Genomic DNA, 16403 nt, shown 5'->3' with positions numbered 1-16403 from the left:
TCTACCTCTCTGTCAAATAAATAAATGAAACTGTTTAAAAAAAAAAAAAAAAGACTCTCAGAGCTAGAAGGACCCAAGGAATCCATGTTCCTTGTCTAGTAATTCTAAAAATTAAAAAAAAAAAAAAAATCGTAGTAGTAAAATCACTCATCTGGTCTGAATTCTTCTGAGTTAGCTTCATTTTACTCAGAGGTTAGTAATCTCCTGTCACCCAACTAGACAGGACTCTTCCCTGATCCCACACTCCTTCTCCATGTACTCTTCTCTTCAAATTCCCCTAGGAGATCGAAGACTGAGACTGGAGGCCCAATTCTACCACTAAATAGCCATGTGAGGTGGAAATAGCACCTTCCCCTTTTTTGGTTCTAATCCCTATATGGAAAATGAAGCCAGACTAGGTGAACTCTAAGAGCCCATACAATTCTGAGATACTTACTGAATGAAAAAGTGCTTTGAACAGTGCAAAGCATTTCATAAACGTAAGCTATCAGTAACAGTTCATTCCAATAAGGCAGACATTCTGACATCTTCTGCCTTTCCCTCAACTTCACCCTTCACATCCATGACTACGTCCCACTTGTTCTACTTCTAAATATTCTCTAGGATTTACCCCCTTCTCGATTCTTCTGGCTGATGTCCCATATTCTTCAGTAGGTTTCCTTTCTTTCAGTCTCTGTCCTCTCCAAAATTACCCTACTTTCTTCTACAAGAGTGATTTCCCCAAATTCCCACCTCCACTGACCGCCTCACTTTCCTATCCTATTCCCCAAGGCGGAAGTTCCAGGCTTCAACTTTCCAGCTCTGAGCAGCCACACCTACCACTCCCAAGGCAGACGATCACAGTGACCCTGACCATGCCACATTCTTTCTATGATCTTGCTCTTCTCCACATCCAGAACACTTCCTACCTCTCCTTTGCTTATATCAAGTTAATCTAACTTTCAAAGACCAGAAAAGAGTCTGCCACCTCCAAGAAAGCTTTTCTATAGTTTTAATACACATCTTTCTCATTCCTGAACTATAGATACATTCAGTTTGTAACCAAACACAGTTAAGATCTTTGATATCCTCTAATTGTTTAACAAATTTTGTCTCTCCTGGAGATTATAGGTTCCCTCAGGCAACAAACAAGATTGATGTAATATTTGCATCACAATGCTGGTTGAGCTGAAAAATTCCACAAGTACTTGATGACTGCCTAAAGGCTGAAAAGCAAGACCTGGGATTTCTCTCCTGCCGTTGACCATTGAAAGGAAAAGTTGGGGGCACAGGAGAGGAAAGGGAAGGGGTGGATTCAATACTCTTCCCAATTCCTTCCTTCTCTCACCCGCTCTGGGGTGGAAAGGCCCTCTCTATCATCACAGGTTCAAATCAACCTCTTCTCTAAGGATGAGTCTTAGTGTCCTGATCAGTCTATGCGATGGCAGCAGAGGCTCACAGTCCCTGACAGTAATGGGAAGGTAAAGGGAAGAGAGAGACACGGAGGGAAGAAGGGCCAAGATTAGCAATAATTTTATAATATACATTCCAGATTTGGGCCCTTGAGGTTGGTCTACTTCAAATTAAGCCCCCTCTGTTCTCAAACCCCAAAGAGGCAGGGGCATCAATGAAAACATTCTGACACCTGCCAGGGCACAGACGCCTCTACAGGCTGTGTCAGTGAGGACTGGCAGCTGCAAACCTGCTTCTTCTCATCCTCAGGGCGCCAGGAAACTGGGAGGTAGGGCTCTGGCTGGCTGACCCACTTTCAGACCCAGTGCCTCTGCCCCAGAACATTCTAGGCCAGGACCCCTGACTAACAAAAACCACATAGATGTAATACAGATGCAAAGTGGGGAGGGCTGTTGTGAGACCAGCTCTATTCCCAGAGGAAGGCATTCATGGTCATCATACCTGAGGTATTCAGCAAGGCAAGCACAACTGAGCATGTCCAAACCCACTCCCCATGTCGACTGGCCTCCAGCTACTCTGGAACACATCTCTGCAAAAATTGCCAGCTTCCGTGTTCGCCACAGCCAGCCATTCCCTCTCCAGATTTACTGCCTTTTCCATAGAAGTGTTTACTCCCTCCCTCCACTTCCAGCTGCCAAACACACACACACACACACACACACACACACACACAACTCCCTGGCAAGGAGCTTCTCTCTCCCGCTCATCTTCTGCCCAGCATGTTCATTCCTTTTAATACTCTCTTGGGTCCTTTCAACTTTACAGGAGCAGACGGTGGTGCCCTCTGTTAAGATTTTGACAGGTGAAGAGTCACCTGGGTGGCTCAGTCGTTAAACGTCTGCCTTCGGCTCAGGTCCTGATCCCAGAGTCCTGGGATCGAGCCTCGCCTTGGGCTCCCCACTCACTGGGAAGTCTGCTTCTCCTTCTCCCACTCCCCCTGCTTATGTTCCCGCTCTTACTACCTCTCTCTCTGTCAAATAAATAAACAAAATCTTTAAAAAAAAAAAAAGATTTTGACAGGTGAAGGTGGCACTTGCCTTTAAGGACAAGGAGATGCTGACATGAACCACTGGGCATCAACATCCCCTGACTGGGAAGATAGCCAGCTATATGGCAACCAGAATACAGATCCTCTCGCCTGCCTCTGAGCTCCTTCCTCATGAAAGGCATCTGCTGCTCCCATCTCCAGTGCCACAGCAAGATCAAGGAAACAGCACCAATCTCCCTCCTCCCTCCCTCCCAGAGTGGCAAGAAGACAGGGAAGTGAGCTGGAAAAAGTTTTAAGACGAATCAGTACCATACCATAGCCCATGAAAAGCAAGCTCCTGTTTGCTCCAGGACAGCAAGAAATAGCAATTCCAGCTTCCAATTTCTTCCAACTCCTGGGGATCTCCAGTGACCGGCCTCCGTGGAACTGCCTTAGTACTCAGCATCACAGAGGCCTGAAGCAATGGCACCCTGCAGAGCCCTAGAGGCAGACGGCTGGCCAGAAAGGAATGTAGACAGTGGGAAGTGCCAGCTAAGAAGGAAACCAAGAGCTTACCACAGCTTCCGGGGCCCAGAAGGGGATGATCCAGGGTCTCAGAAGGACTCTAGCAGCTCACAGACCTTGAAGGTCCCCATATCTGAAAGCCCAAAAGAAGAGAAAAGTACAGCAGTGGGAAGACACCCAGGTAGAACAAGCCTGGGCTGGCCCCAGATGGCTTCTAGTGAGCAGTGGCTACATTTGAAAATGAGCAAGAGTCTCAGAAACAAGGGCCCAACAGCCCCAGAAAAACTCAAGGCAGGCCTGGGGTAGGGATGTCTGAACCTCGTAGTGTAAGCTTTTGCTGATGGCTTTATCACCTGCTTTCCATCCAGAGGCTTCATTTTTCCCCACATTCTTAGGGGAGGAGGGTGGAACCAGACGGGGTACCAAACATCTGACTGGAAAGTAAAGCTGGTAAGCAGATGGGCTTCACAGGCTCCAATGGCTCCCAGCTCTATTCCCTACTCTCTCTGTCATGCTTCAGAAGTCATAAAACTTTTTCCATTCCTACTGTGAGGTGCAGGCTTCCCAAGAAGCCCCACCGCAGTTCCCAGAAGCCCATATGGGAGGCAAGGCTAAGCAAAGAGGAAGACCTTTCTTGCAGAAGTGATTTTTCCAATTGTCACCTATTATGGCTTTGTGAGGGTGTGTCCCAGGATAAGCTAGAGGAAGGAGCAGAATTCAGAAAGGAAATTAGAAATGTCTTCTTTTTAGAAGTGTCCATATTAAGAGTATCAAAAGAAAATAATCAGATAACTTTAATTTAAAAGACTAGTTAAATCTTAAAAAGCTTTCCCTTCCAAGAAAAGGGCAATTCCTAATAAAGATACTAAAGAAGGCAGACATGCTTCCCCATCTCATACCCAACCCTCAGTTTGGAAACACTTATCAGTTGTTAGCATTAACACAGAATGCACAGACACAAAGAAACACACATGCATATTCCCTCCTCAGAGCTTTGTGCCCACAGCCAAGGCTGCAAGACCCCTTCCAATTTCAGGTCCCAGCGGGAACAGGACGGGGTAAGAATGAGACCAAGGCTTTTCCCAAGCAAAGGCTTTGGCCGCCAACAGAACTGGGGGTAGCCTGAGGCCGCCCCCCACCCCCACGTGCGGGAAGGTGGCTGAGCACCCGGAATCTCCCCTTCCTCCACAGCACCAGGAAACCAGCTGATGTCACCTCTCTGGTAGCCACATGTCTGCCTCCCAGCCCCTGGGATTCTGCCCATGCTCACCTCAGAATTGCACAATAAGCGTCTGTAGCTGGTTAGTCCAGTTACTTACAGCCTGGTACCAATGAAGCAGAGGTGAAAGGTTTGCTACTTGGAAGAACCATTAGTCTCACCCTGCCCTGAGGCTACAGATTTTATTCTCAAACCTTGACCAAAATGCATGCTACTTTTTCAGGGAGATGAGACCAAAATGAGCTCAACCCACCCCTGGGCACCAGAGAAAGAAGGACAAACAATGAGGAAATCAGCTATGGAAGAACTTCTCTGGAACTGAATGATACACACTGTCCCCAGGCAAAAACACAGGGATAAGCTCTCCCACTCTAACAGGAAATTCTCAGTCACTTGGAACCTAATGGAGCTTGGAATTTTATTCAAAAAATTGTTTCATTTTCCTGAACTGTTCATTCCACGAGGAGATGGGGCAGTTTACACCCAGAGCACAGGGACATCTTCAGTTTTCATAAATTGGCTGCAGATTTCTCCCGCTGGAAATGTACACAGCTTCAAACTAGGAGCTTTCCATTTAAGACCTGATACAGCATCACAACAAGAATGTTTTATTTCCCACTCAAAAATAGGAGGGGATAATTCAATTAACTCCACCAAACAACATGTTTAAAGAATAAGGTCCTGTCATAATTAGACCATGATTTTCAAAGTAGGGGTAATTCTTCAGTCTTTAAGCTAAAGTACTTCTTGAAGTGACACAAAGTGGGGAGAAAAACAGCTTAGGCCAAGGCAGGTACGGCAGATTCCAGCACCTCTAACTACCTCCTAGAGACTCGATAAATGGCAAGACCAGGACCACACCTTCCTGCTTCAGTTCTAGGCATGCCTTGGCAGCACGTCTCTCCCTCTCCCTACGACAGGAATACAGTCAGCCCCTTCCGAGGCACCAGTACCAGCAGGGTCCAAAGCGTGAAGACTATGATCACTCCGTTATCAGTCAGTCATTTTTATGAGTTGAAGATCTTTCCCAGAGAAATAATATTAGACATGGTAGTTGGATGCCCAGATAAACTCATTACTGAATAATATGGCCAAAATACTGTTGATATAAAATAAACCTACAAAAAATACCTATGTAAATACTAGGAGTAAAATAAAACATTAGAGAAATAAAACTAAATAATTTTTACATATCCAAAATTGTGGTCCTAGAAGAAGGACAGGTTAATGACAAGATGGGTCTTTTTAGAGATTTCAAAAGGCGTTCAACAAGGAGGACAGGACATGTAGCACTGATTTTTCACACCACCCTAATTTCATTCCCAAATGTCTGACTTTCCTTTGCAAAGGGTTCTGACGTCATGCTTCTCAGCTATGATTAGGGCTAGCTTTTCCTCCATACTCAAAGAGGCAAGGGGACAAGGAGGGTACTTCCTAAGATAACCAAGCAAAACAGGAGAGAAAGAGGATGGAAGAAGAGGGTTAAAGTAGATATAAGTGGGGTTTAAAAAACACCTACCTGAGAGTGACAGTATGAGCTATGATTGGTGAGAGACACAGAAGCCAGAGGGCTCCGGGGTGGCAAAGGGCACACCAGGCATCACCTGACAGCTACCAGGTGGGCCACCTGCCTTGGACAATTTTGTTTAACATCAAATGGGATGGGGGGAAGTGCCAAATAGCCAGACACGGGCTCACAACCTTTATCAAGCCCAAAGCCAAACCATTATTTTGCCAAGATGATGTTGACATTCTCAATGAACACGTCTACAAAGCTTACAGGGAATGCTTACTGCCTGATCCCTTGGAGCTGATTTGGAGTACCTAGCTATCTAAAGAACAGGAACTATCCCAGAGTTCTAAGTCACCTAGCTCTAACAGTCCCAGTAAAGTAGAAGTTGCCCTCGTTTGCAATGTAGGGTCAAGATGGAGTCAGAGCTTACAGAATACAAAAAAAATAAGGGATGGGCACTCTGGTGTACGTCAAAAGGACTAAGAGATAAATAACTGCAGAACAGCAAAGAAGGTCCAGTTGAAAGTATACAGAGTCGATGAAGTAACTCCACACCCAGAACAATTCCACTCAGTTCTGTGTTTCAGCACCCAAGAGCCTCCCAGGGTTGGGCATAGCAATAGTGCGTCCAGGAACTTAAAACTTCTCACTAACCCCGCAGAGACAAGTATCCTCTGCACTCATTTAGGAAAGTTTCTGCTGATTATGTCTGACAAAGGATCCCAAGACAGCAAAAGACTCTGGAGGCTGTCTTCGTCCAACTCATTCTGAACTGAAGAAACCTTTAACTGTAAAGAAAAAGTGTAAACTAGGCAAAATCTGATAAAATCCCAGAATTATTTCAGAAGGGAACCAGTAGGGATAAGGGGGGAAAAATGTAGCTCTGCCTATCTGAGTATGTGTACATGGGGGCTGTGGTTTACACAGGAAGATGTTAAACCACTTTGCTTCTCCTTCAAACACCTGCCTCTCATGAACACCAAAAGGGCATCTCTCAGTTCTTTTGTCTACTTGTATTTCCTAGTTCCTGGTGATAGGATCCCCCAGATTCCCCCCTTTGTTGCTGCAATCACCTTTAGGGCACAAAAACTGGAACAAAGCCATGCACAGAAGGAATGATCAACAAATGCAGAAGTTGGACATGTTAGGAAACATTTAAGGTTTTTGGAAACTACAACTTCCAAGGACCATTCTCCACATGATGAGAAAATCAAAGCCAGGTGAGGATCTGGGCTAAGTTTCAAATATTCCTGGGGTTATAAAAAAGGTAGAAGGAAATTCTGGAACCAAACCCACAGAAGGCCAAACCTCCCACATCCCAAGGGTAACAGCAAACAGGTGTGGACCCAAAGCAAACCCAGGCATGGACAAGGCAATTATCTCCTGCAGTCATCCTGGTCAAGAAATTTCTACCATTTCGGGCACCTGGATGGCTCAGTGGGTTAAGCCTATGCCTTCGGCTTAGGTCATGATCTCAGAGTCCTGGGATCGAGTCCCGCATCGGGCTCTCTGTTCAGCAAGGAGCCTGCTTCCCCTTCTCTCTCTGCCTGCCTCTCTGCCTACTTGTGATCTCTCTCTGTGTGTCAAATAAATAAAATCTTAAAAAAAAAAAAAAAAAGAAATTTCTACCATTTTGTTATCACACTTTAGACTTTTTCAAAGTGATTCCCAGCTCATGTCCCCAGATTTCCTGTCTTTTTTTATCATAAGGTCCCTTTTGACAAAAGGAAATTGAGACATAGAAATGTGCCTTGCACAATATCACACCACAAATTAGTAGTGCAGCAGGGACTAGAATCCAATTCTCCGAACTCTGGTCCCGCACTCTTGCCACTGACCACAATACCTCCGCTTCAGGAGAACATCTGCCCTAGAGACCAAGACCAAGAATCAAAACAGTTTATCTGCATGTCTTCTTAAGCAAAACAACACAGCCAGAATGTTTGGCAGAGACTAACTAAATATTTCCTTTGTGATCTACGCTGAGGGGAAGACTGTGGGAGTGAGGTAGGCGCAGCACACAGGAAAACTGAAGCAAGGACCACTGCTAGACAAGCAGATGGGTGGCACAAAAGGAAAACCCAGTCTTAAACTGAAGATAAGCTAGGGGCAGGGAATCAGATTTTAAAAAAAAAAAAAAGTTGAGATTTAAAAATAGGATCCTAGATCTAAATATAAATGTAAATAGACTGCCATCTAACAACTGACCAAACAGAAGTCAGAAGTTAATACATGACAGTACCAAGCAGTGTAGACAGGAATCTGTGGGTATGAGATAGCAACCAGGAGTTCAAGGAGAGGGAGACAGGCTAGAGGCAAAGAACCACTAGCACAGAGCATCATCAGTGGAACTAGAAGGGAACTCAAGGGACCCAAACAAGGTTCTTCTGGAAGGAGAACAAGACCCAAGATCAATCTGAAGGAAGACTTGGGATAACAGAAGTCACTGTACAGAACAAGATCTACTGATTTTAAAAAAAAGTCCTACCTGAATAACCCAAGAGAGAAAGCCTCCCAAAATCTGAAAGCTATGAACAGAGTGCAAAAGTTATTACCACTGAGTAAAATTCACTAGAGCTTTCCGAGGACATTTTAAGAAAGAAAACGCTTCGATGGTCAAATAAGATCCCTCCATTTCATCAGAAGCTCTGAAATAAGGATGGTTCAAATGAACAAGAAGAAAAGGGAAGTTAGCACAAAGAAACACAGAGTTCTGAAGCAGGCTTCTACTACTGCCCCTCTTGTACCTACTGTGAGCCATGGTCCAGCACACAGTGGAGTCAGCCGCAGGATGGGTATAGCTGTGTCTGTGCTCTGGCTGGACGGGCTGACGTTGAGAGCGAGGTTAAGGTAGCCTCACTGGCAGTCTGCCCCTGGTGGTCATGCTCCCCATAGGGCCCGCCTCTCCTCTCACATGTCACAACACAGACTGGAGGAAAGGGAAAGAATGAACCTGGAGCTCTTAACCTCAAGGAGTTTACACTTTATTGGAGCAGCCAAGACACTCCAAAAAACCAGGAAATCCTGCATCCATACAACAAGAATCAAGAAGCAGTCCAGCCTGAGGGCTTGGAAGACAACCCTTTCTTAGGGGAGAGTACTAACGACTAAGGCAGTGACAGGCAAACAAAAAAAAAGATCTGATTAAGTGAAAGAACACAGCAAAAGAGAATTTGAGAAGACAGATTAATTGCTTCCTGATTGTGAACTGATCCATTCACTAGGCCAAAGCTAGGACACAAGGAGTTAAGCCAAGGACAGTATTTTAATAATGAGGGTGGAGAATGGGGTGGGGGTGGGGAGAGAGCTCTTCTCCAGGTGGAAAAATTGAGAAAGCAGACAAAAGGAAGGAGTGACCTCCATGGAAGCAGGGAAATCCCCCATCCAAGGCCTCATTTGTAATCAACGCAGAAAGGACCAAACTAATGTAAACAGGCCGGGGAAGCTAATGTGCCCTTCTCCAGAGAGGCCAAGGCACACACTTCCCCCGGCATGGCCTTGGAAATGCAGAAGGTAAGTGTTCCCTTGGACAAGAGAGGCAGGCTAGGACTGCCGGGGAATTCCCGAGCTGCATTTGGGCTTTTATTCTATTCCCAGGCCCTCAGCATTCACCAAAACTCCGGGGCATGGAGACCCGGTAGAAGGTAAAGCTAAGACTACACTGCCTGGAGAAAAATGCAGTTTGCCCCTGAGCCCCTCAACAGAGACTCAGAAGAAAACAACCAGGCAGAGCAGCAGGACCACCCCAAATCGGAGCACCTAGACCACAGTCCTGTAGGCTTCCCACACCCCTCCTTAGCACCAATGTAATAAACAGCTGCCCTGGAGAAAACAATGGGCCTTTGTCTATGCCTCTGCCTTTAGATTATCTTGGAGAACCAAACAGGATAATTCCTTTAGAGGAGTGGTTCCCTTAAATATAGTCCAGGCCATGATAAGTTTTTTACCATCTATAGCATCCTTCTCAAATAAATTCCTACCTGTTCCATACTGGGGAGTCAGGGGCTCATGCAGCCCTCAGCCCCACTCTACATGGGAATCAGAGGCAGAAAGGTCCTTGCAGCCATCACTCTCCCTGCAACCTCCCCCAGTCAGACCCCAGAGCTAATACTATGCTTCCTTCTTAGCCTGGCCACGGAACTGAAACCTAAGAACTGTGCTTACTCCTTCTCTCCATTCACCAGAATACTCCATACTGAGTGAATTACACGGACTACTGATACTGTTTTCATCAATATACCTGTTGAAATGGACTACCAACAGTAACTGTGATTAAAAAAAAAACAACAAAAAAACAAAAACAAAACTATGAAACAACTGGACAGTCAATCTTCACCTAATGCTGTATATCAAATAAAACTTCCAAAACTGACAAACACATCAATAAATTTTATTGTAAACTTTTCTTAACTTAAAGTATTTTAATCTAGCCTAATTTTGTACAAGATGAATATAAGGTCCTTTCTTGGGAAGGACTGCCCTTTTATTCTATTTTATTTGCTTGTTTGTTTTTAATTCATTTATTATTCTGGTTTTCAAATGCCTTTTCTTATAGAATATGAAGATAATACATTTGGGGTTTTTGTTTATTTCTAGTCTCTTACCCTGAGAAAAAAAATTTAAATCTGGGAATCCCCTGTTGGTCTCAAAAAACAAACAAACAAACAAAAACTGTGTTTTGTGAAATCCCATATCCCTAGAGTCTTCTCACATTTTCCTTCACAGGGCTTACTGGCAGCAAATGAATTCAGGAGCCACTTCATCCAAGCCACCACGAAGGACTAGATGCCACCGAACAAAATCCCTTTCTATGAAGCAGACAATCTGAAGAACTCCTCGTGCTTCCCTTCAATTCCTCTCTCCTAGCCAGCATTATTCCTCTCCCCAAATGTCTCCAACACAGAGTTTTTCTGAACAGTTAGCTGGATACCATGAGTTCCCTAATTCAATCCAGAATATTGTTCATTTTCCAGGATTTCAGCACAAGAAAGCATGACAGTGTAGTGGAAAGGGTTTTGAAATCAAATGAACCTGCGTTCAAAATCTGGATCTTGGGCAAGTTAATTGATTTCTCCAAGTCCTGACTTTCTCCTCTTTGAGACAATTAGTGAGATTTATGAAAGTGTTAAGTAGTGAATGGCACAGAATAGGTCTCCCGAACTGACTCAGTACTTCTTTGACCCCATTCTCTCCTATTGCCACCCTGCCCACATCCCCAAGAGCAAGGCCTTGCTGGTTATATTCCCATGCTTGTCCTCAACTCTTTTCCAGGCTCTCCTAGAAAAGGCCCAGGGCATCTACTAAATGGTATAAATCTTCCATTTCTCCTTCTTAAGAGCCTGGAAGAATGAATTATCAGCTGGCTTGAGGCCAGGGTTCTCCAAGGTTCTCTAAGGGCAAGGCTTTCAGAGTCATCCTGGAAAATATTAAAACGTGGAAAAACTACCCATCTCACCACCTCGTGTTTCTGTGTGGTATCAAATCAACCCTTTGATGATTTCTTTTCGGAGTTCATTCAATCTGCTCTACCCAAACACTGAATCATGGCTCTACACTTTGTGGAACAAATATTCTGGTTGTTTTTTTTTTTCAAGACTGTATGTATACAGTCTTATTTTACAGCTTACTTTACAGATCCTATTTGGATCCCTATAATGGGGAGATTCTCTATTAACAAAAGCAAAAGAATTCCCACTACCAGATTGCCCAGAAGAATGACCTTATGTGCTACCTTTTCTGGGACCAGACAAATTTTATACAGTCGGATTCTTTATAATAAGGGTAATTTAGTTAAATTTGATTTAATTTATGGAAGTTTGTAAAAGTTTTTCACATAAATTCACAAATCAGAGGGGAAATCTTTTATTGGCCCAAGGATCTCAAATTTGGGTCCAAAAACATAGTCACCCTTTTTAATGACAAATTTAATTGAGGAAGGCCTCAATCAAACATGTGGCCAGTATGTGGAAAGAAGCCTTGGCCTCTAGCACTATTCTCAGCATGACCATCACTACTGAGATACAAAACCTGTAAGAGGAATAGACCCTGGCTGGGCCTCTCTTTTCTTCCCTAGCAGAATATAAACAAGAATCTCTACAGTTATAAGAATGTCCGGAAGACAACCAGTATGAGAAACAATCACTAGGAAAAAGCAAAATTAATGGATCACTCTTGTTCTCACTACCTCCTGCCTGCACCCCCACCCCTGGCCCCATCGTGTCTGCTTTCCAGGTCATCAAAGTGCACTGTCAGGCTGGCTGTAAATCACCATCCTGCTCATGCCATTCCTGCCACCACCCCCCCCAAGCTCTCCATGTTCTTTTATACCTCTAGGTCTTTTGCATACCTGTTCCCCCTTCCTTTACACCTCTATTTTGCTAGCCAACTCCCATAGTCCCCCAAGCTTCAGCTCCAACAGCACCTTGTCTGGTTGCTTTCTCTAATCCTAGGACATCATTTACATCTTTTCCTTATTTTTCTTCCTTTTCCTCTTGTTAATCACTTGTATCACACTCTATTATAAATGTTTGTCATATTACCCTAAATGAATTTTACAAAATAAGTATTCCTCCTACATGTTTAAGTTAAAAACTTTATTTTTGCGTCATAAATAGTAGAGTCATGCTTTCTAGCATATTACAGATATTGACATTTTATAAATACTGACTTTTTTAAAGTTTTTTTTTATTTATTTGAGAGAGAACATGAGCAGGGGAAGGAGCAGAGGGAGAGGGAGAAGCAGACTCCCCAATGAGCAGGGAGCCCGATGAGCTCTGGGGCTCTATCCCAGGACCCTGGGATCATGACCTGAGCCAAAGGCAGATGATTAACCAACTAAGCCACCCAGGTGCTCTAAATATTGACATTTTTAAGATAAAACTACTATACTATTCTTTAAAAAAAGAAAAGATTTTATTTATTTATTTGACAGAAAGAGCACAAGCAGAAGGGAGCATCAGGCAGAGCGTAAGGGAGAAGCAGGTTCTCCGCTGAGCAGAGAACTGGACATGGGGCTTAATCCTAGGACCATGGGATCATGAACTGAGCTGAAGGCAGATGCTTAACCGAATGAGTCACCCAGACATCCCATACATGCATTTTCAATTCTGTGATTATAAACATTAAATGTTCAAAAAATTTTTCTTTTGGATTGAGCTTTCCTTACCTTTATTACTATTATGTAATTGATCAAAACAATCATAGTACAAATTTTTATTAAATACAAACAGTAAAACTTTATTATAAATGCATTAATTTTTCCATTTTTAGTCATTAGTTGCAAGGGCCAAGAAACATTTTCACATAAATAACTAGATAGGAATGAAAGAATTTTTGTTATTCCAATATCAATCCCTGCACTCCTTCTGAGTTATATGCCAAAATGACACAGTTATCTATAATCAAAAACTATTTCTGCTGCTCCTCCTGCTTGTGCTGTCTCTCTCGCGCGCGCGCGCCAATAAAATCTTAAAAAAATATATTTCTACTTGTTCTTTGCTTGCTATCCTGGGAGTTTTCACCAGAAATGGCAAGAGTCAGCATGAATAATAGCAATGGCCACGTGGGAGCAGAGTGACTGAGAAAGAAGAAAGCATGAGCACCTCTGCCTTCACTGACCTGGAGGCTGTGGCAGTCGGCAAGCTCTCCAGAAGCATGCTCAAGCCGTGAGCCTCTAGAGAGCTTTCTCCTGTCATCGTAGGGCTCTTCCTTCAAGTTCATATTAACAAAGATGAACAGGGTATTTGGAATGTCATTTCTCTTTTACGAAGTCATTTTCCAAAATGGGGGATTTGTAATTAGGTGATCATTAATTAAATTCACCATCACAAAATTTTTAAAAATGTCTCAATTCCTGGGGCGCCTGGGTGGCTCAGTGGGTTAAGCCGCTGCCTTTGGCTCAGGTCATGATCTCAGGGTCCTGGGATCGAGCCCCGCATTGGGCTCTCTGCTCAGCAGGAAGCCTGCTTCCTCCTCTCTCTCTCTGCCTGCCTCTCTGCCTACTTGTGATCTCTCTCTGTGTGTCAAATAAATAAAATCTTAAAAAAAAAAAAGTCTCAATTCCTTAACCCTTTTTAATGTGGCTGAAATGGGATCTCGATATATTGAAAAGGACTTCTCACCAATCTCAGTAAATACAGTGCAAACAAAATAGTCTGAAACTATGAAAGGGGAACCAACAAGTGAACTTAGAAAAATGAATAAACAGGAAAAAAATATAAGCAAAGAAAAAAAAACTTAGGGTAGGAAAGAAAAACAAAGCTAATCCCTGTAATGGAATGCCTTCCCCACAGTAAACACTTGATCAATCAATCAGATTTACAAAGCAGTTGGCACTGATTCTCAAGGAGATGAAAGAGACCATCATAATGACTACACAAGTCCAAGATGTAAAACAGAAGATCCATCCTAAAGAAATGAATAGATATGAATGTAATAAAAACACAAGTGATGCTACCAAAAGCTAATCAAGAAAAAGATATAAGATGCAGAAATAAATGAAAGCAAAAGAGAGATTCAAGAATGTACAAGTTGAAAATCATGAGAAGGAATGGAGCTCAGAGAATATCCTGCAAATAACAGAAGTCTTTGAACAAAGGGCCTCAGATCTCTAATTAAAAGCTTAATGAAAGAAGCAAACTGTCCAGAAAAGATTTTGGCCCAAATTCAAAAGATTTATAGGATCCTGAACAAAATCAACAACCATAGATTAACACTATGACAGTTTCATATCTTTGAAATACAAAGAAAAGAAAAAACTCTGCATATAGAAAAAAACCCAAATCTGAATTTCTTCCAGTTTTACAGAAGATAAATTAAGGCCAAGAGATGCACATGAAAGTCTCAGAGAAAGTATTTTTTTAAGCTGAAATTATTTAACAAAGTGAGACTTCTTGAGAATATGAAAAATAACTATCTGTTAGGGTTTTGATCTTAAGAAATTTATCCATAGCATAAACTCAGTCCAAAATATGGCTGAAGGAGCAACTTTAAATGAGACAAGTGTTTAAGTTTAAAAATACCAAGTAGGGGCACCTGGGTGGCTCAGTTGGTTAAGCATTTGTCTTAGGGTCAGGTCATGATCCCAGGATCCTGGAATCAAGGCCCACTTTGGGGGCTTTTTGGGACCTGCTCAGCAGGGATTCTGCTTCTCTCTCCCTCTGCCCCTTCCCCTGCTTGTGTTCTCTCACACTATCTGTCAAAAAATAAATAAAATCTTTTTTTAAAAGTGCAATATTAGGGGCGCCTGGGTGGCTCAATGGGTTAAGCCTCTGCCTTCAGCTCAGGTCATGATCTCAGGGTCCTGGGATCGAGCCCCACATCGGGCTCTCTGCTTAGCAGGGAGCCTGCTTCCCCCCCTCTCTGCCTGCCTCTCTGCCTGCTTGTTTGTGATCTCTCTCTTTCAGTCAAATAAATTAATTAAAAAAATAAAAATAAATAAAAAATAATTTTTAAGTACAATATTAAAATAATAATAAAATAAAATAAAATAAATGGGTAAATCTAAACAAAAAGAGTTTTTCAAATTAGCATATTTATTGGGCATCTACCAAGTATCAGGCATTGTCGAGGTATTAGACACAAAGATAAAATAGCCTCAAGAAAGAAACACATTAAACCAAGAGTTTTTAACCTAAGGTTAACCCTGGCATATACCCATGACAAAGTTACAGGTAGTGCTATTGCTACTGTGCTTTATTGCCTATATTCATAATTGAAAGAAATATTAAATTTCAGTTGGTATCAATGAAAATGATGATGTAATTCCTAACCAAGTTGCAGACCCTCTGAATTCTATCCATGAACCTCCAAGAGTTACATCATTCTGCAAATATTCATTAAATATCTATAAGGCAACAGTCACTGCTAGGCACTGGGGAGGCAAAGGGGAAGAGAACACCATCTTTCAGCTACACAGATTAAAACAGTGTGGCATTATCACTAGAACAGACAGCTCAGGGGAACAAAAGTATAGTAACACACCTAAGTAGGTATGTATGTATGTATGTGTATATATATATATATATATCTCATATGATTAAAATTGACAATTTCAAAGTGGCAGGGAAAGAATGGCTTTCTCAACAAATGACATTAGGACACTGGGAAAAAACTAAGTTAGCAGAGTAGTTAAGGGCATGGGGTCTAGGGCTCAACTACCTGAACCTGAATCCCATCTCTGCCATTTTTACTAGCTGAACAACCATACCTACATCATAAGTTTGTTAAAAGTATTAAATGAGTCAGTACAAATGAAGCATATACCTGGAATATAATGTGCACTCAAAAGATTAGCTATTATTAGTATTATTATTTCATAACAGAGTAAGTTCCAGACTAAGTAAAGATTTAAATGCAAAAAATGACATCATAAAAGAGGTATATGAATATAGAATGGATATTTATCTGATCTTGCTGAGGAAAGACCTTTTTAAGAATGACACCACAAAAAAAAAAAAAAAAAAAAAAGAATGACACCACAGGTAGAGAAAATTATTTAAGAGACTAATAAATTTTACTACATTAAATATTTAAAATGTTTATATGTGGAAAACAATAAAGTTAGAAGATAAATGATAAAGTCAGGGAAATGTACATAGTATATATGATGAGCTAATACCTTTCATATTAAAAACATGGATAAAATCAATAAAAATACATGAAACATGTAAATCACAAAAGAAATATAGATTATATAACATAAATATAAATATAAGTGGCATCAAGCT

General features: G+C 42.2%; 1 protein-coding gene across 5 annotated transcripts in view; it reads right to left on the bottom strand.

The window, feature by feature from the left end:
• DENND2B (DENN domain containing 2B) overlaps window positions 1–16403 on the bottom strand; it is a 149881-nt gene that overhangs the window by 117469 nt on the left and 16009 nt on the right. Inside the window, exon 2 of one of the 5 annotated variants that reach the window (XM_046015546.1) lies at window positions 2996–3077. The exons of 3 other annotated variants lie outside the window; for them this stretch is intronic. The gene's annotated coding sequence lies outside the window, so the exon portion shown is untranslated. Of the gene's footprint in view, window positions 1–2754; window positions 2773–2995; window positions 3078–16403 lie in introns of those variants that run through there. One more of the 5 variants, XM_046015548.1, reaches the window with a different exon arrangement.

Source organism: Meles meles, chromosome 8 (assembly GCF_922984935.1).
Source record: "Meles meles chromosome 8, mMelMel3.1 paternal haplotype, whole genome shotgun sequence".
In the NCBI taxonomy this organism is placed as follows: Eukaryota; Metazoa; Chordata; class Mammalia; order Carnivora; family Mustelidae; genus Meles; species Meles meles.
Note: the sequence above shows the minus strand (reverse complement) of the source record. Positions and strands in the feature narration are given on the sequence as shown.